This window comes from Neoarius graeffei, chromosome 1 (genome assembly GCF_027579695.1).
Source record: "Neoarius graeffei isolate fNeoGra1 chromosome 1, fNeoGra1.pri, whole genome shotgun sequence".
Lineage (NCBI taxonomy): Eukaryota > Metazoa > Chordata > Actinopteri > Siluriformes > Ariidae > Neoarius > Neoarius graeffei.
This window is the reverse complement of record NC_083569.1, coordinates 65,792,261-65,813,042: the sequence shown is the minus strand read 5'-3', so window position 1 is coordinate 65,813,042 and position 20,782 is coordinate 65,792,261.

The following is a 20,782-nucleotide window of genomic DNA, read 5'->3' as shown; positions in this document are numbered from 1 at the left end:
TGAGCAGATATGCACCGAATTGAATGCAGAGAATGAAAAACTCCACTTTAAAGTGGTGGATCTGGAAGCGCGCTCAAGGCGCCAGAATATCAAAATCGTCGGTTTGCCCAAGAAGATTGAGAAAGGACGTCCGTGTGAATTTTTGACAGAGTTTTTGCCTGAACTGCTGGGGGCGAGCAATTTCCCTAAGCCAATTGTAGTGGACCGGGCTCACCGTCTTGGGAACCTGCCCTCTGATGAGAGTGGGAGGGCTCGAGCTCGACCCTGGGTGATGATTGCCCGGATTCACCACTATCAAATGAAAGAAAAGATTTTGCAGCTTGCACGTCAACAGTTTCCACTGAACTACAGGGACAATGCGATTCATATCTTCCCCGACTTACCAGCGGAGGTAATGAAGAAAAGGCAAGCATTCGATGATATCCGGGAGAAGCTCAAAGATGCTGGCGCGAGGGTTGGTTTTCTGTACCCAGCTCGGCTGCGGGTCACGAAGAACGGAACGGAGAAGATATGCGCGACTCCTCAAGAAGCAATGGCTTTCGCTGAGACTCTGTCTTTAATGTAATGTACACTGGGGGAAAAGCATTGCTTGGTATGTGACTTTCACTGATTACTTGGATCAGGGCATTTTCATGACTGAAACGTTTCATTCTGAACTATTGGAGAGGAACTTAGCGTAGTTACCTTTAGTTTAGAACTTTCTATGGTCCAGCTGCCTCTCTGTGTGCTTGTAGGGATCAGACTCTCACTTTATTTGGGAAAGTGGGATAGGGGGTGGGGGCTCTTCCTAATGTTCCATTTTAAATGTTTTGTGTTTTGTTTCCTCGTTGTTTTGCTGTTGCTTTCATTGTTGATGAATCCTAATATTTCTCTGCGAGGTGGTGGCATTACATTTGTCAGCTGGAATGTCCGTGGATTGGGTCACATTCTTAAATGAGCCAAAGTTTTTTCACATTTGAAATCTTTAGCTGCAGACATTTTATTCTTACAGGAAATGCACATTAGGCCCTCTGGAGCGAAATTGCTGAGGTGCAGTTGGGTTAACCAGATATTTCAGTCAACTTTTTCCAGTAATGCCAGGGGGGTGGCAATTTTGATCCGTAAAACTATACCATTCAGACATATTTCTACTCTGTGTGACCCAAACGGCAGATACATACTGGTAACAGGCCATATATACTCATTTCATGTTACACTTTTGAATGTATATGGTCCAAGTTTTGATGACCCTGATTTTTTTTCTAAATTGTTTAATTTGATCCCCAATGTTTCTGATACATACCTGATTATAGGTGGTGATTTCAACTGTGTGCTTGATTATTTTTTGGATAGGTCGGCCCAGACAACTCAGCCTTCTTCAGCTGCATCTAAGGTTTTGGAGAGTCTAGCAACCTCCATGAATTTAGTGGATATTTGGAGGCTGCAACACCCCACAAACAGGGACTACTCATTTTTTTCTCAAAGACATGCATCATTCTCAAGAATTGATTATTTTTATTAGACTCTAATTTGATAGCGAATGTGCTCTCCTCCAAATATCATAATATTCTCATTTCTGATCATGCTCCTGTTTCACTAGTTCTTAATTTTAATCATAAACAGCATCAGTACAGATGACACTTTCACCCTTCACTGCTTTCTGATTCATCATTTGATGAGTTTATTCTCTCTAAAATTTCAGAGTTCATGGACACCAATGACAATTCAGAAGTAACAGATTCCACTTTATGGGAAACGTTTAAGGTCGTGTTTAGGGGACATATAATTTCTTTTGAATCCTCAATGAAAAGAGAAAAGCAAAAACGGCTTAAGGACATTGAAAGGGACTTAACACAATTGGAAGCCATCTATAAATCTGCTACTGACTCTTCCATTTTGCAAAAGATTCTTAAGCTTAAGTATGAATAGAACAGCATTTTATCTGACCGAAAAGGGCCAGTTGCTGAAACTGAAACAAAAATATTTTGAATTAGGAGATAAGCCCCAAAAACTTCTCGCCAGACAACTGAGGGGTTTGCAGGCCGATAGGGCCATATATCAAATCAGATCAAAAACTGGGGAGACGATTACCGACCCTAAGAGTATAAATGAGTGCTTTAGGGATTATTACCAAGAACTATATGAATCAAAAGCCAAGGGGAACATTGCTGACTGGATGGTACGTTTAGACATTCCAAAACTGAACAATGAAGCAAGGGAGGCGATGGATGCTGACATTACCATTCAGGAGATTTTAGATGCTATAAAGTCATTTCCCAATGGTAAGAGTGCAGGCCCAGATGGATATGGCATAGAATTGTATAAGAAATATCCAGGACAGTTTGCCTCTCTCTTGTTAAGAATGTTTAATCATTCATTCGAAGCTCAGAAATTCCCAAATTCTTTATATGAGGCCAATATCTCATTATTATTAAAAGAAGGGAGGGATGAGATGGATCTCACATCATTTCATCCCATTGCATTGTTAAACACAGATGTGAAGATTTTTACTAAAATCTTAGCAAGTAGGTGAAATAAGTACATCACCACTATTATTCATGAGGATCAGACTGGATTTATCCCCAGTAGATTTTCTTTTTTTAAATGTAAGAAGGTTAATGAACATACTGTATCTAATATGAAAAGGGCCAGGAAGTAGCTGCACTCTGTTTAGATGCACAAAGGGCATTTGATCAGGTGAAACATACATGTGGAAAGTGTTGGAGCAATTTGGATTTGGCGCCAAGTTTATCTCATGGATTGAATTGCTGTACGCTCACCCTTCTTGTATCCTAACTAATCAAGATAGGTCCACTCCTTTCTCACTAAATAGAGGGACACATCAGGGCTGCCCTCTAAGCCCTTTACTCTTTGCACTTGCAATTGAACCACTTGCTATTAGTATCAGGCAACACCCTGCTCTCAAACCAATACACCTTGGGAATGTGGATCATCATCTTTCACTGTATGCAGATGATGTGGCCATTTTTATGTCTCAACCTGTGCAGACCGTCCCCATTCTACTGGATCTTATTAAGTCCTTTGGTGAGGTTTCTGGCTATACCATAAATTGGCAGAAAAGTGAATTCATGCCATTGAATGAGGACCTGGATGCTAACTTTTTGCACAATCTACCATTTAAAATCACAGATAAATTTAAGTATCTAGGGGTAGTTTTACCAAAAGACCCTAAACTAATCTTCAAATTCAATTTTCTTGTTAAGTTAGAAAAGATGAAGGAGGACATAGGTAGGTGGCGCAATCTCCCCATCTCTATGATAGGTCGTGTAAATGCAATCAAAATGGTCACCCTGCCGCAATTCTTATATCTTTTTCAAAGTCTTCCTATTTTTCTCACAAAGTCTTTTTTTAAAACCTTAAATTCTATAATCATTCCTTTTATTTGGAATTTCAAAGCCCACAGAATATCAAAAACTCATTTGCATAAATCTAGGGAGAAAGGTGAGCTAGGTCTACCATGTTTTCTGCACTACTATTGGGCAGCTAATCTAAGAGTCCTGGTCTATTGGCAGTATGGTTATTCAATGGAGGTCTCAGAAGATATTCCTGCTTGGGTTGCCATTGAAAAGAATAGTGTTACAAATAGCTCTCTTCCAGCACTCCTTTTTTCAGCTCCTGGTCTCCCTGCAAACACAAAGCTGCACAACAGAATGGTGTTAAACAGTGTGAAAATTTGGCAGCAAATTAGGAAGAACTGTAAACTCTCTAATCCCATCATATATACTCCAGTTCATCGTAATCATGCCTTCCTTCCATCTCTCTCTGACAGGGTCTTTGATGACTGGAGGCAAAAAGGCATTGTTACTTTAAAAGATCTATATATTAAAAACAATTTGCTAGTTTCCCTCAATTACAAGTAAAGTTTTCTATTCCATCGACACATTTTTTTAGGTATTTACAAATTAGGAACTATGCCTGTCAGAATACATCTAACTTTGAGCAGCTTCCGGAGGAACATAGGTGCTACACACCAGAGGTGGGACAAAGTCACTAATGTGCAAGTCACAAGTAAGTCTCAAGTCCTACCACTCAAGTCCGAGTCAAGTCACAAGTCAAGGCACTTTTGACCAAGTCAAGTCCAAGTCCTACCCAAGCCAAGTCGAGTCCAAGTCTCATTTTTTTCCAAGTCCCTAACAAGTCACCATTTATTCTACAGGCAATCAACACATTTTTGATCACAAATGTATTACCTCTCCACACTGCAGTGTATGTCCTCCTTTACCAGTCACCTTGGATAAAAATGTCTGCTAAATGTAATGTCAATGATTCATAGAGTCAGCACAAGTAACTACAGTACACCCATTCTTTTCCATTTTAAAATGTTTTAGAGCTTGTGCCCCAAGACAATCAAAGAATCTCAGAGGAGACAATGATTAGTTAGTTAACGTTAATAAAGCATCCTAAATTTTCAGTGAGTTTAGTTTGAGTGAGTCAGTGTACATCTGAGGCTAAGGGTGTGAGAATGAGTGAAAGTATGACCATTTCCTTAATTTTTTTATTGGAAAATTAGTGAGAAATTAAAACAAAATTCTAAACAAAACTAGTACTGTGTAACAAAAATCATTTTCTTTTCATTTCATTCATGTCATTTTTCACATAAAAATGCTTTTCATGTGCATTTTAAGACATGAAACTCAAAGTCCAAGCTAACAGATGATCTGTGTACTTTTAGAATCAAAGAATGGTTTTCCTTCTGAAGTTAGGCACTGTCCTAACATACAACATGACATGCCTTTAACACAATACAACGTGACTTGAGTACGTTTGTGTGTGTGTGAGAGAGACCAACTATTCTACAGAAACCATTGTGCATTCACACTTAATTCCCACTGACAGAGAACATACAAACAGGCTCTCCTGTGGCAAAGAATGCCCGTTTCCTATCCAAATAAATTTAGCTAATTAAGCCTTTCTTTGAACATCATATCACTGTGAGCTGACTATGTGTGAGAGAGCTGTGCGTGCGTGCGTGCATGTACCATGTCACCACAGTGGCAAATATCTTTGTAACAAGGTGTCTGTGTGCGTGAGAGAGAGAGCCACTGACAAAAAATTCCGGAAATATCTGTTCTCCACTACTGAGAGAGGAATGTTGCATCCAATGACCAAATCTGTTAGTATTGAATTTGTGATGGCTTTTTGTTGTGGGTGGGTAGCATTGTACTCTGTATCTTTTGCAGTAAGGAATCCAGAAATGGACAGCTGCTCTGTCTCACTTGGGATGATCTTGTTCTTCAGATATTCTGCAAATCTAAACAAGAAAAAAAAAATGTAAATTAGTAGGTCTACTTGTTTTCTGTTTTTAATCATGTAGACATTAACATGTTTTTATCATTTTCAATACCAAAGTCTGAGTTCATTTAATCTGAACATATTTATTTATACACAGTATAATGTTTAATACAAGCCAGCCAGGATGTTCCCTTAAAGGTCCCATGGCATGGTGGTTTGTTGATGCTTTAAACGGGCTCGTGGAGGTTTCCGGATGTTATATCCGCAGCCTTTCTCGAAATGAACCCTCGGCACGTAGATATAGGCTCCTGGGAGAAAGCCCCATTTCAGCGCTTTTCCCAGTGCGTCGTTTTGCTAATGAGAAGCAGGAGGCGGGGAAGGGTAGAGGGTGGGGGCGGGTCTTATCATTAATATTCATGACATGTAAACGTGTTACCTCTGGCTAACAGCACTGTGACGCTACCTCCAGTGGGTCAGAACAAGCGGATGTGGGTGTCTTACTATGGCGAGAGAGAAGGAACAAACCGCGAAGGGAAAAATACCGCGCGCTGACGTCATTAAGGTGCGACGCGAGGAAATAAAATAAATTCAACAAATGTTTGGGTTTTTACTGAACAAACAAACAAATAAATAAAATGAATGAGTGACTTAAAAAAATAATGTGGGTGTCTTTGTAAAAACTGTTTTAATTGGCTATTATAACAGAACATGCTGCATGCTTTTTGGTTTTGTAGCACAGAGTACCTAGCTAACTGCAGGAAGCGGTTAGCTGCACAGCTAATGTAACCATTGCAAGGCTAACGTGGCACCGATTTTAAAACACGGCAAAACGACTTAACAGTTATACACTTACTTGTTCGGTGTTTGTGGCTGATGCGGCAGGGATGCTTGGTACGGACCCAGGCTTCAGTGACAGTTGATGTGCAAAACCTGCCCTGTACTGTCCCAAGTTGTGGAAACATTCATCAGGAAAATGCTTCCGACAAATATACACCGTCTTAGGTAGACTCGACGGCGTATTATTGGAGTAAATAAAATTAAGCCACTGCGTCTTCAGGGGCTCTCCCGTCGGCAGTAAAAACAGACTCCTTTCTGTGTTGTCACATCCATGTACAGCGCAACTTCCATGTTTGGTGGCAACTTTTGAGCTGGGCGGGCAATCCATACAGTGGGTGGGAATCCAGAGGGGGGGCGTGGGGATCATCTCCCTTGCTGACGTAGGCAAGGGAAGAGTTTATCAACGTGCCATTTTGACGCGCCATTCTCAAATGTTGGGCATAGTTTGGTTTACACATTATGAAATTTCTAGCCACTGGGGTGACTTAAGAAGGTCAGAGGAACTCATTTTAACGTTAAAAAACCTCAGAAAGTGAAAATTTCATGCCATGGGACCTTTAAGCAGTTTAGCTAGACCACAATGCATTCACTAAACACTCGCTAAAATACCGGTAGCCTCAGTAAACACAGAACGTTGTGACAATGTAGCCAGAATCAGAGTCCTCTAGGGCTCTGGCCAGAATGTGAGAATGAAGTCCTGGCAACATTCTAGAGAGCCGTATAATAAAGTAGAATAAACAGTTGTTGTAAATTTCAGAATGTTCAGCGGAATCCTCCAGATCCAAGTTGCGTGCTTTTGGCGAATTTGGTTTCTCGCCAGAGACTAATAAATGCACTGGTAAAGCCACGCTATGTAGAGGCATTGTGTGCCCTGTCGTTTGGGTAAGACTGTGGGATAATGCTTCGCGTCAGAGTAGGCTACACTCCAATCTGTCGGGATGTACTGCGCTATAAAACGTCAGCTGAGCTTACATTTTACATAGCCCAAATGGCCCATTATTCACATTGCCTACATGACACCAGAGAGAGGAAGAGAATAGAATTGAATGTCTCTGATGACACGTAATCCCAGCACTAATAACACACATGGCACAGCGTCCACGACTTGGTGCAGTACATAGCAAACAGTTAAACGCCTGGTTTAACTTGCATTGCTAGTCATCTTGTCTCAATGGTTTAAATGCCTTTCATGACAAGCACTGACTTTCCCATTGCAAAGAGCGAACTTCTGTTTTACATACTTAGTTTGCAGCCTGGGTAACTGTTTATTTGATTCACGTTTTATCCTTTGCTGTCCGGTTCTTATCATAAGTCTGTGTCGTTCTGACCAGAGCCTTTATAACAATCTTGCAAACGTTCTCTGCTCTGACCAAATCACCACCTTCTGGCTATGCCTTCCCAATGTGTGTTAACTGGTAGCCTAGCCCACATAATCTAACACGAGACTGAACACAAAAGCAATCCAATAAAAAATCTACTTCACTATTTTATATTCAGCAAAGCAAAACAAATCCTTGACAGCGTTAATATATTAACACATTCCACTTCTAGCCACCAACTAGCCTGTACAGATTCTTCCTAGCTGTAGCCTAGCTTTTTTCCTTATGCAGCCTCAGGTGACGAATGAAGTTTGATGTGGTTGACTGGTTGTCTGAAATTGTGGCTCCACATGTTCTGCATGTAGCAATGCGTTTGCCATCTGTATTGGAGTATTCTTTAAATCCAAAGGAAATTACGTGGGGAATCATGTTTTTATTCATCCGTTCATCATTCAGCGTCATCAATGTTCAGCGTCCTCGTTGCCCATCACCGTTTGGTTTTTCATTTGAACCAGTTGAAGTGCTTGAGTGACACCTAGTGCTAGTGGATTGAGCTGCCGTAGCCTAGGACAAGGAGCTACACCACATTCAAATAATGAGTGTACTTGGATTCAAAATCGAGGGGGGAAAAAAAAAAGAATATTTATACCTGATACGCCAAGTCATTGCAAGCTAAAACTGTCAAGTCCAAGTCAAGTCTCGAGTCAACAGCGTGCAAGTCCGAGTCGAGTTGCAAGTCATTCCTCATCTAGGGATTTCAAGTCATCAAAATGGTGACTCGAGTCTGACTCGAGTCCAAGTCACATGACTCGAGTCCAAGTCACATGACTCGAGTCCACATGTCTGCTACACACTCTTGCTGGGCCGTCCTGATTCCAAACATTTGATCTCTGATTTTGTCAAAATATTTTCTGAACAGTTTAATGTTGACACACAATTTATTAAGACATCCTGGGAGGAGGAGTTGGGAATACAAATCGATGATATTGTTTGGGTTGAGGGCCTCAACAGGATCCAGGCCTGTTCTGTTAATGCAAGACACCAGTTAATTCAATTTAAGGTAATACATAGGCTTCATTATTCAAAAACCAAGTTGCATACAATTTATCCTACTATCTCTCCCTTATGTGATCGATGCAAGTCTGCCGAGCATACCTGTCAACCCTCCCGTTTTTCCCGGGAAATCCCTTATTTTGACTTATTTCCCGCTGTCTTCCCGTTTTTTTATTTTCCCCAAAATATCCCGTATTTTGACATTATATAAAAGTCCCGTATTTTCACAATATAAAAAAAGTCGGTAGGTCCAGAATTCATGACGCGCCTCTGACAGGAGTTTACAGCAGGAAATCAGGCCATGAATTCACGTCCCCGCCCTCTCAGGCATCGGTAATTACATAACTATGTCCGGAGGCGAGGCTGAACAAGTGATTAGGTCCAGTGTTGCCAGATTGGGCATTTTCCCGCCCAAGTTGGGCGGTTTCAAGTGCATTTTGGTGGGTTTTGAACATATTTTGGGATGTCTTTGATGATTTCAACAAGTGCGTGGCTGGAATGTTCCCAGACTCTTCCATCACAAAGAAATTTTCCATGTGGAAAACGAAAGCCTCCCAAATAATCAAAGGTAAGCTACACATGTTTACATTAAGTATGTCCTGGCTAAGACCTCATAAATAGCCTAGTGTAAACTAATTGGTGTATTAACTGTTTTATCCACTCATTGTCTTATTTTCTATCTGAAACTTACCCATTTTAAATCACTCTTGGTTTAATATCTTATATTACTCTTTCTCTTTATTACTCTCTATCTATCTATCTATCTATCTATCTATCTATCTATCTATCTATCTATCTATCTATCTAGTTTTCCAAGGCCGTAAAACCATAATAAATTGCAATGGAATTGAATTTGACTGGTTATATAATGACCTTTCTTATTTTAACATAAGATACGTATTTTAGCCCTTAATTTGGGAAATAACTGGTACCACTGAAAGCAAATAAAAATAAATGTACAGTTTATTCACAAATGCACTCTATAAACCATAAGCATATTGAGTTTGGGTCTTGGCTATCACCAACATGCACCAGAGTACAGGAAATCACAAATACTAGATAGAAAATTGCCCCCCATTCAACTACACACCCACTTTTGGTGAAGGGTATGACTTTCCGAAATTTTCCCTTGAGTTAAAAATCTGGGAAATATCCCTTTTTTTCAAACCTCAAAGTTGACAGGTATGCTGCCGAGGGCTCTCTTGCTCATCTGTTTTGGACATGCCCAAATTTGTATAATTTCTGGTGTGAAATTTTCAAATGGTAAAGAATTTAAACCTGATCCTAGAATTGCATTTTTTGGATACTCTTTCTTACTACTGGACCAAAGTCTCTCTGTTCAAAACACTCTCATGTATGGGATGATCATTGCTAAAAGATCGATCTTAAGACTGTGGAAATCAGAATCTGTGCCTACATTTAAGGATTGGCTGTCAGAATTGACAGGTGTATTACACCTGGAGAGATTCAGAAATGACGTGTCAAACAGACTGAAAGCATTTTACAGGATCTGGCAGCCCATCCTAGACCACCTTACCCAGGATGATAGTGACTGCAGTCAAGACTAAAGTGTACCGCTCACCTCTTTTTTGTGTGTATGTATATTGATACTTGTGATGCACAATAGTACTGTTACTTTCAATACTCACCCAGCGCTGTTTTTTTTTCTTCTTCTTCTTTTTGTGTGTGCGTGTTTGTGTGTTTCCCTTGATATTGCTGCTTTTTTCTGTATTGTTTTACCTTCTGCAAAAAATCTGAATAAATATATAATTGAAAAAAAAAGAAATACTCCACCAACCACGCTATACAAATCGGCATGTTGATGTAGGCTACTCGCCGGCCGCTACCTGCTACAGATTTGGAAAGGTGCTAGACTTGCAGTGACGTCACATACGCGACGTTGGGTCCATGTAGTCTTTGATCAGCTTATTAAAAAAACATTCAAAACAATTCAAATCAGTGGGAAAAAATAAAGTATGATCACCAGGATTGATAGAGCTGCCCGACATGCACAACATATGGAAGCCATTGTCTTAACTTTGAAGTGTAACCCAAAATGTAATTTTTTGAAAAGATATTCCCATTCATTTTGCCATAGAGGTTGGAACGCATCCAGTAGGGGGTGATGAGATTACTTTCCCTCCCTATAGCCAAACGCATGGGGCCAGTGAATTATTGCCTGCAACAGCCAGGTAAGCACAAAGATAACTAGATTTACCATGTTAATCTGTTGAAACAATGGATTGAACCCTTACCACTGCTCTCAGCACATGCTCTCTCTTCCTCAGACCCACTGGGGTATACCTTGGTCCACTTGGGAGAAGATCTCTCCAGTCCCCAGCACCAAGAGCTGGGGGAACTACTTGACCAGTTCCAGAACATTTTTGCAGCAGAACCAGGGCAGACCCACCTGATCCAACATGAAATCTAGAACAACCCCCCAGGGTCCAGCAATGTCCTATCACATCCCAGAGGCCTGCCATCATGCAATCAAGGAAGAAGTGGTATGAATGTGTCATGAACCAGCTCAGATCCAAGACAAAAATCAGGGAGAGCACACAAATAATCAAAGTTAACATATAAACTGAATTTATTGAACTAATGTTAACTTAAACACAAAAAAAATTAAAATTATGTAAGTCAGTAAAGTCAGTAGTGTGGTGAGTGTGCAAATATGAGGAAAGGTATTGTCAATGAGTACTTAAAATGAAAATAAGGGTAACAACACCCAAAACAAAACCCATCCCAAATGTCCAGCCTGATGGAAGGAAGGAAGGAAGGAGAGAGAGCAAATTGACTGCATCAGTCCTCTTATATAGTAATCAGGAACTGAGTAGGTGCAGGTGTAACTCCCAGTCTCCTGATACAACAGGACTGCCTCCTGAAGAGGAAGGAACAACAAACAAGGAAAACCAAAACAGCAGAGAAGGGGTCATCACATGGAGCAGAAACATGGAGGAGTCCACCAGCCTCTGGTCAAACCCTATTGGGGTGGTGCCCAAGCCCAACAGAAGGCTGAGATTCTGCAATGACTTCAAGAAACTCAACACAATCTCAGACTTCAACAGCTACCCCTTGCCCAGGGTGGACAACCTGGTTGATGGGCTGGGGAGGGCCTACTTCATATCAACACTGGACCTGACTAAATGCCACTGGAAATTGTCCCTGATGCCCCAGGCTCACCCCAACACTGACTTCACCACCATGTAAGGCCACTGGTAGTACCAGGTTCTCACCTTTGGCCTCCATGGGGTGCCAGAACCTTCCAATGCCTCATGGACATCATCCTCTGTCCCCATCAAGACTTTGCTACTGCATAACTCAGAAAATTTCATCATTCATTCATCCACCTGGGCCAATCACCTACACCACCTCAAATCCATCCTGGGGGAACTGTGAAGGGCTGGGTAAACCACCAACTCCCAGAAGTGCCATCTGGGGCTGACTGAGGCACAGTACCTGGGCTACTGCATTGATGGAGGTCTGCTGAAGCCCAGACCAGGAAGATAGAAGCTGTACAGAACTACCTCTGGCCCACCACCAAGTGCCAGGTATGTGCCTTCTTGGGGCTTACTGGTTACTACCATAGATTTGTACCTAGCTTCTCTTCTCTAGCCTCTCCCTTCTCAGACCTGACCAAAAAGGGGGTACCTTATAAGATAAGGTGGACCAGTCAGATGGAGCAGGCATTCCAGGCCCTGAAGAAGGCTCTCATCACAACTCCTGTCCTCTGAAACCTGGACTTCAACCTCCCCTTCATCATCCAAACAGACATCTCGGAGATGGGCCTGGGTGCCATGCTCTCACAGGTTGTAGAGGGCAAAGAGCACCCTGTGCCAGCAGAGAGGAGCTATGTGGCTCTGAAGAGAGAAGCCCTCGCCATCAAGTGGGCAGTGACCAAGTTGAGGTATTATTTGTCTGGTTGTCAATTCATGCTGGTCACCAACCATGCCCCACTCCAGTGGATAGCGGCTGCCACAGACACCAATGTGCATGTCACTCACTGGTTCTTGTCATTGCAGGACTTCCCTTTCCAGGTCCAACACAGAGCAGGGACCCAGCACAGGAATGCCGATGGCCTCTTCAGGAGCTGCAGCCTCTGGACCAAGCCTTGGAGGATGGTAAGCTTGGAGCAAAGCGTGTGGGGGGGATGTGATGGCAGCTCCAAAAGCCCACCACCAAAGCAATGCACCATTCCTCACCCAACCGCTCCCACAATGCCAAAGAGACAGCAACACTTCAGTGCTTGTAATTTAGAGAGCCAAAAGCAGTATGGCCAGGGGGCAGGGCCCACTGTTCACACACACCTGGAGTGGCATATTCCGTAACTTAATTCATCCTCCTCAAGCAGCCAGGGGAGTATAAAAGGCACTGTGGCTCTCAGAGGTTAATTGAATCGCAAGTGTGCTCTGCAGCTCATGAGTGCGCTCTCTCTCTCTCTCTCTCTCTCTCTCTCTCTCTCTCTCTCTCTTTCTGGGCAGGAAACTTTGCAGACACAGAGGATGAAGAAAACAAGCTTGAGTCTGCCACACTTTTTGCAAGTGATTGCCCCTACTTTCCCTGCCTCTGGGATGCCAACAGGCTCGGGTGCAGCCAGCACCCACCAGCAACCTCACTCTTGGCCGACTTGGGCTCCCTGCCTGGTAGAGATATTGCGCAGTCCTTGCTTGTACCACTTCACTCTCAGATGGGGATCTCCATGGCAAGCAGGGGGACAAGATGACAGGGGTTGGCAGAGGGCTGCACCACTAATTTTGGACTCTTTGTCAGATGGAGGCATGTGTCCTTTGGCCCCTGGATTTGCTGGAGCAATTGGTTCACCCAAATTTCAAGCATAGTTCACCACAGCATGATGTCAAGGCCTCTCCCCAGTGGTAGTGGGAGAGAGGGAGGAGCGTATGATCCCAAGGACACTCCATCTTTGCCAGAGCCAGAAGTAGTGCTGTTCAATTCAGAATACCCAATTACTTTAGTACAAACCTTTGATATTAAACTTTCAGTGATGAAAATTTGTCATGTCTATAAATAGAGGAAAAAAAATGCTGAATTAATGCTGCCATAACAAAAGTGTAAGTTACCTTTGCCAAGGGCACTGACACAACCCCATACCATCACAGAGCCTAGCTTTTGGACTTTTTGTTGGTAATAGTCTGGATGGTCCTTTTTGTTTTTGGTCTGGAGCAAATTACATCAGTTCTTCCAAAAAGAAAGACCTGGAATACTGACTTGTCTGACCTCGATACATATTTCCACTGTGTGATGGTCCATCCCAGATGCCCCCAAGCCCAGAGAAATCAACAGCTCTTCTGGACACAGTTATCATAAGGCTTCCTTTTTGCACAGTAAAGTTTTAACTAGCATTTATGGAGGTAACTCTGTATTGTAGTAATTGACAAAGGTTTTCCAAAGTAATCCTGAGCACATGTGATTATATCAGCTGTAGATGAATGACAGTTCTTGATGCAGTGCCATCTGATGGATTGGAGATCACGTGTTCAGCTTAGGCTTGTCCAGGATATGAAGTTTGTCTTTGATGGAGAGTGTCATACATTTACAAGTAGCAAAGACAATGATACTTTGGAGTAAAGACTGCTTTCATTTCATAAAATAAAATCCTTTTAAGGGATTTTTTAAAGTCAATGATTCCTGTTCTCAATAATTGTTTGTGGTCAACACCTAAGCTAGGCTAGTTAAGCCTTTGTTTTATGGTGCTAACACATATTATTAACTTGAATGCGGACTTGATTACTTACTGTTTGTCTCTGGTGGGAAGAGGAACACATGGCTCAGTGATGTTTTTCTTATCTTTTTTTAAAGACTCAGTCTCATTTTCACTAAAGGTGGGGGACACGAACTTCATTATATGGCAATTCATTATATTATACAGTTCATTATATAGGAAAGTTCATAGTAAAGAAGTTTGTTATCGCGGGGTTGCAGTGTATTGACAAATGAAATTAAGTTGACCAGACAAAACATGAAATATATTGGGTTCCTACTATCTTTAATATAATACAAGTTATAATTTGCATTTTTCATACTGTCCCAACTTGGGGTTGTAGAATGAGGTAATTTAACTGAAATTTGTGAAACAGTAACCACAGACATTTATTTTCATATGATTATGTAGGGCAAGGTCACTGTGACCTGCATGAAAATACCTGAAAACCAAGTGGGTTAGTATGGCCTCTGTGTCAGAAACCTGAAATATGACCAGACTTACCATTTAGATGGTATTAGCTTAAATTATTTCACTACATGTCAAACAAGTAAGTGTTGACAGGGTCAGAATTTTTATGCCAAATGAGGTTAGTTTGAGAAGAAAGTTTAGGGAGAGCAAGTACTCTGGTGTTTAAAAAAATATTCTGTAGCCACCAATTCAACAAAACTGTTGCCACAAAATTTGAAGCACACAATTGTATGGGATGTCATTGTATGCTTTAGCATTAAGGTTTTCTTTCACTGGAACTAAGAGGTCCAAACCTATTCCAGCATGATGGAATGCCCCTGTGCACAAAGTTAAATCCATGAAGATATGGTTTGCCAAGTTTGGAGTGGAAAAACTCGAATGACCTGCACAGAACCTTGACCTCAACCCTAGTGAACATCTGCGCTCCAAATTCTAGTGGAAAGCCTTCCCAGAACAGTGCAGGTTATTATAACAGCAAAGAGGGACTGGAATGGGATGTTCAGCAAGTACATATGGGTGCAGTGGTCAGGTGTCCACATATACTGTATATTGCAAACTTTGGGTTAGGGAAAAGGGGATTATGGATTAGATAAGGAATTACTGCTCTGCACTGATGATATGATTAACTTAATATCTAAAATACCTGTCTTACAAATATGTCATCTGATCTAAAAAAACATATATATGATAAAATAAATGGAAAAAGAAAGTATAGGGTTTATTGGGGCCCAAATAACAGTTGTGTGGTCATCACCAACTTCTATAAACAAACAAACAAACAAACAAACAAACGAACAACCTCAAGTGACAAAAACAACAGATTTCAATATACAGTGGTGCTTGAAAGTTTGTGAACCCTTTAGAATTTTCTATATTTCTGCACTAATATGACCTAAAACATCATTAGATTTTCACACAAGTCCTAAAAGTAGATAAAGAGAACCCAGTTAACCAAATGAGAGAAAAATATTATACTTGATCATTTATTTATTGAGGAAAATGATCCAATATTACATATCTGGGGCGGCACGGTGGTGTAGTGGTTAGCGCTGTCGCCTCACAGCAAGAAGGTCCTGGGTTCGAGCCCCGGGGCCGGCGAGGGCCTTTCTGTGTGGAGTTTGCATGTTCTCCCCGTGTCCGCGTGGGTTTCCTCCGGGTGCTCCGGTTTCCCCCACAGTCCAAAGACATGCAGGTTAGGTTAACTGGTGACTCTAAATTGACCATAGGTGTGAATGTGAGTGTGAATGGTTGTCTGTGTCTATGTGTCAGCCCTGTGATGACCTGGCGACTTGTCCAGGGTGTACCCCGCCTTTCGCCCGTAGTCAGCTGGGATAGGCTCCAGCTTGCCTGCGACCCTGTAGAAGGATAAAGCGGCTAGAGATAATGAGATGAGATGAGATTACATATCTGTGAGTGGCAAAAGTATGTGAACCTCTAGGACTAGCAGTTAATTTGAAGGTGAAATTAGAGTCAGGTGTTTTCAATCAATGGGATGACAATCATGTGTGAGTGGGCACCCTGTTTTATTTAAAGAACGGGGATCTATCAAAGTCTGAGCCTTCACAACATGTTTGTGGAAGTGTATCATGGCACGAAAAAAAGGAGATTTCTGAGGACCACAGAAAAAGCTTTGTTGATGCTCATCAGGCTGGAAAAGGTTACAAAACTATCTCTAAAGAGTTTGGACTCCACCAATCCACAGTCAGACAGATTGTGTACAAATGGAGGAAATTCAAGTCTATTGTTACCCTCCCCAGGAGTGGTTGACCAACAAAGATCACTCCAAGAGCAAAACGTGTAATAATCGGCGAGGTCACAAAGGATCCTAGGGTAACGTCTAAGGAACTGAAGGCCTCTCTCACATTGGCTAATGTTCATGAGTCCACCATCAGGAGAACACTGAACAACAATGGTGTGCATGGCAGGGTTTCAAGGAGAAAGCCACTGCTCTCCAAAAAGAACATTGCTGCTCATCTGCAGTTTGCTAAAGATCATGTAGACAAGCCAGAAGGCTATTGGAAAAAATGTTTAGTGGACGGATGAGACCAAAATAGAACTTTTTGGTTTCAGTGAGAAGCATTATGTTTGGAGAAAGGAAAACACTGCATTCCAACATAAGAGCCTTATCCCATCTGTGAAACATGGTGGTGATAGTATCATGCTTTGGGCCTGTTTTGCTGCATCTGGGCCAGGATTGCTTGCCATCATTGATGGAACAATGAATTCTGAATTATACCAGCGAATTCTAAAGGAAAATGTCAGGACATCGGTCCATGAACTGAATCTCAAGAGAAAGTGGGTCATGCAGCAAAACAATGACCCTAAGCACACAAGTCATTCTACCAAAGAATGGTTAAAGAAGAATAAAGTTAATGTTTTGGAATGGCCAAGTCAAGGTCCTGACCTTAATCCAATCAAAATGTTGTGGAAGGACCTGAAGCGAGCAGTTCATGTGAGGAAACCCACCAACATCCCAGAGTTGAAGCTGTTCTAAACAGAGGCATGAGCTAAAATTCCTCCAAGCCAGTGTGCAGGACTGATCAACAATTACTGTAAACGTTTAGTTGCAGTTATTGTTGCACAAGGGGGTCACACCAGATACTGAAAGCAAAGGTTCACATACTTTTGCCACTCACAGATATGTAATATTGGATCATTTTCCTCAATAAATGGATAACCAAGTAATTTTTTTGTCTCATTTGTTTAACTGGGTTCTCTTTATCTACTTTTAGGACTTGTGTGAAAATCTGATGTTGTTTTAGGTCATATTTAAGCAGAAATATAGAAAATTCTAAAGGGTTCACAAATTTTCAAGCACCACTGTATATTCTTTTTTTGCTACTTGTTTGCCTGACATGGCAATTCCAACACCTTTATTTTTTTTTCTTCTTTAGCCATTAATTTGTCAATTTGCTGGTGTGCTTGGGGTCATTGCCCTGTTGCATGACCCAATTTTGGCCCAGCTTAAGCTCCTGGACAGATGGCCTCACATTTGTCACAATAATATTCTGGTATGAAGAAGTGTTCATTATTCTCAGTGATTGTAATTCATTGTCTCACTGACTGCAAGTTTCCCAGGTCCTGTAGCTACAAAACAAGCTCAAACCGTCACCCCTCCACCATCATGTTTAACAGTTGCCATGAGATGTTTTTTGCTGATGAGCTGTGTTTGGTTTTCCTCAAAAATGGGGCTGTGCATGATGGTCAAACATCTCCACTTTGTTCTCTTCAGTCCAAATAATATTATCTCATCTCATTATCTCTAGCCGCTTTATCCTTCTACAGGGTCGCAGGCAAGCTGGAGCCTATCCCAGCTGACTACGGGCGAAAGGCGGGGTACACCCTGGACAAGTCGCCAGGTCATCACAGGGCTGACACATAGACACAGACAACCATTCACACTCACATTCACACCTACGGTCAATTTAGAGTCACCAGTTAACCTAACCTGCATGTCTTTGGACTGTGGGGGAAACCGGAGCACCCGGAGGAAACCCACGCGGACACGGGGAGAACATGCAAACTCCGCACAGAAAGGCCCTCGCCGGCCCCGGGGCTCGAACCCAGGACCTTCTTGCTGTGAGGCGACAGCGCTAACCACTACACCACCGTGCCGCCCCAAATAATATTATGACAAAACTTATGTTTGTTGTTTTTCCTAGCCGTCCTTCCATGAAAGCCATACTTGTTCAGTCTTTTTCTGATTCTACCATAATGAACATAACATTTAATGTATTTACAGAAGGCTTCAGGTCACAGGATATAGCGCTTGGGTTTTTCTTTGCATCTCTAAATATTAAGTGGTCTGACCTTGGACTGAATTTTCTGGTATGCCCACTGATGGGAAGAATGACAACTGTCCCTTTGTAAACAGTCATTCTCACTGTTGAATGGTGAATTTCAAATTGTTTGGAGATGGTCTTCCCAGATTGATGAGCATCAAAAATTGCTTCTTTCTCTCTCAGGACAGATTTTCCCCAATTTTCTCCCTAATTTAGTTACAGCCAATTCCTACCACCATGCTACACCAACGAATCTTAGATTAACTAATGTTGTGTATTTCATTTGTAACACCTGGCTGCTAATTACTCTCTCAATGATTCAGGAACCACAATGTTAGTTTACTTTTTTTTAATATATATGTTATAATAATTGTTATTTAGGCCCTGTTAAATAAAAAAAAAACATAGAACTGAAGTGTGGTGTACTTTCTTCTTCCCATGACTGTAGTTATGGCATTGTCCATCTTTTTTAACTGACACATCTACCTTATGATATATCAATGATATAATCCCCCCCCCCCCCCCAGTTCTGGTTCAGTTGCATTTAGCCTCAAGAAAAGGCCAAAGAGCAGCCTGTGCAAAATCAAGGTGATAGCATATGAACTATTATAGTTTTTTTTAATTTATTTATTATACACCTTCCCCCCATCCTTCACAGTAACAAATGAGAGAAAAAATACAGTGATGATTTATTGCAATTATTTTGATTGTGTTACCAAAAAAAAAATGTGTGTGATATAGCCACAACTTGATCATGTAAGCTCATTATCTTCTTATTTTCATCTCATCTCATTATCTCTAGCCGCTTTATCCTTCTACAGGGTCGCAGGCAAGCTGGAGCCTATCCCAGCTGACTACGAGCGAAAGGCGAGTTATTAAAAAATAATAATAATTAAAAAAAAAAAAAAAAATATATATATATATATATATGTGGTGTAGTGGTTAGCACTGTCGCCTCACAGCAAGAAGGTCCTGGGTTCGAGCCCCGGGGCCGGCGAGGGCCTTTCTGTGTGGAGTTTGCATGTTCTCCCCGTGTCCGCGTGGGTTTCCTCCGGGTGCTCCGGTTTCCCCCACAGTCCAAAGACATGCAGGTTAGGTTGACTGGTGACTCTAAATTGACCGTAGGTGTGAATGTGAGTGTGAATGGTTGTCTGTGTCTATGTGTCAGCCCTGTGATGACCTGGCGACTTGTCCAGGGTGTACCCCGCCTTTCGCCCGTAGTCAGCTGGGATAGGCTCCAGCTTGCCTGCGACCCTGTAGAAGGATAAAGCGGCTAGAGATAATGAGATGAGATGATATATATATATATATATATATACTAGAGAGAGAAAACAATTGTGAAACTGCAATATGAAGCCAATGTGGAGTAGTTCAAATAGTCAGTGCTCACTAGAGTATTGTTGAGTTATGTGGCAAGACGAGCCCTAATCAATCCCTGTGTGTTCATTCTTCCAGTCTCTTCCACACTCCATCTTCAACAAAATTTAGACCCTGTATTGATTTGCAGCGATGTCTGAAGCCTCAAATGGTGCCTCATCTCCACACTGGGTGCTCAAGCAAAGATAGATTTACACCAACCAGAATAATTTCCTCGACTAGGACTTGTGGTGCTCCCATATATCCTAATGCTAGCCCACTTAAGACTTCTGTCAGGCTTCACATCTCACTGACTGTGCTTGTTTGTTGATTGTGTTGGTTATTTTGTTTTAATTTTGATTTATTCTCTTAAAAGTATACTATTGCACCATATGGCAGGGCACACAACTTGAGACCATCATCTCACTCTGTAATATTCAAGCTATCAGTAAGCCTAAAACAGTTTGCTTTTATTTTGCATTAGACAAGGCCTTGGTTTGGTTGTTGATTAAAAAAATCGCACTGCATATTGAACTTGAGAATGTGCCAATTAGCATAATAGGGGTTAAAATGTATGTTTTAGACTAGACTAGCCTAGACTAGAATAGAATAGAATGCCTTTATTGTCACTGCACAAATGTACAATGAAATTTAGTTCATCATAGGAGAGCAAAGCCACTGCGTATGTGCACGCCGCCACTCTTGGGCACTTCAGCCCAAGGCCATCTCATGTTAACCTAACCTGCATGTATTGATTTGATTGAGAATCATGTCAGCAAACAACATGCAGTTATATGTTGGCAAGTTGTTGAGACAAAATATTACATTACTTTGGGCAGATGTAGTGATGCATATCACAGAAATGGTAAAGTAAATACCATTGTTGGACTGCATGATGATGGAGAGTTGGTGCACTGCTTCATGGTCCCTGGTTTGATCCTGAGCATCAGTTACTGTCTGTGAGAAATTTCTGTGCATGTTCTCCTCACATCCATGTGGGTTTTGTCTCCCTG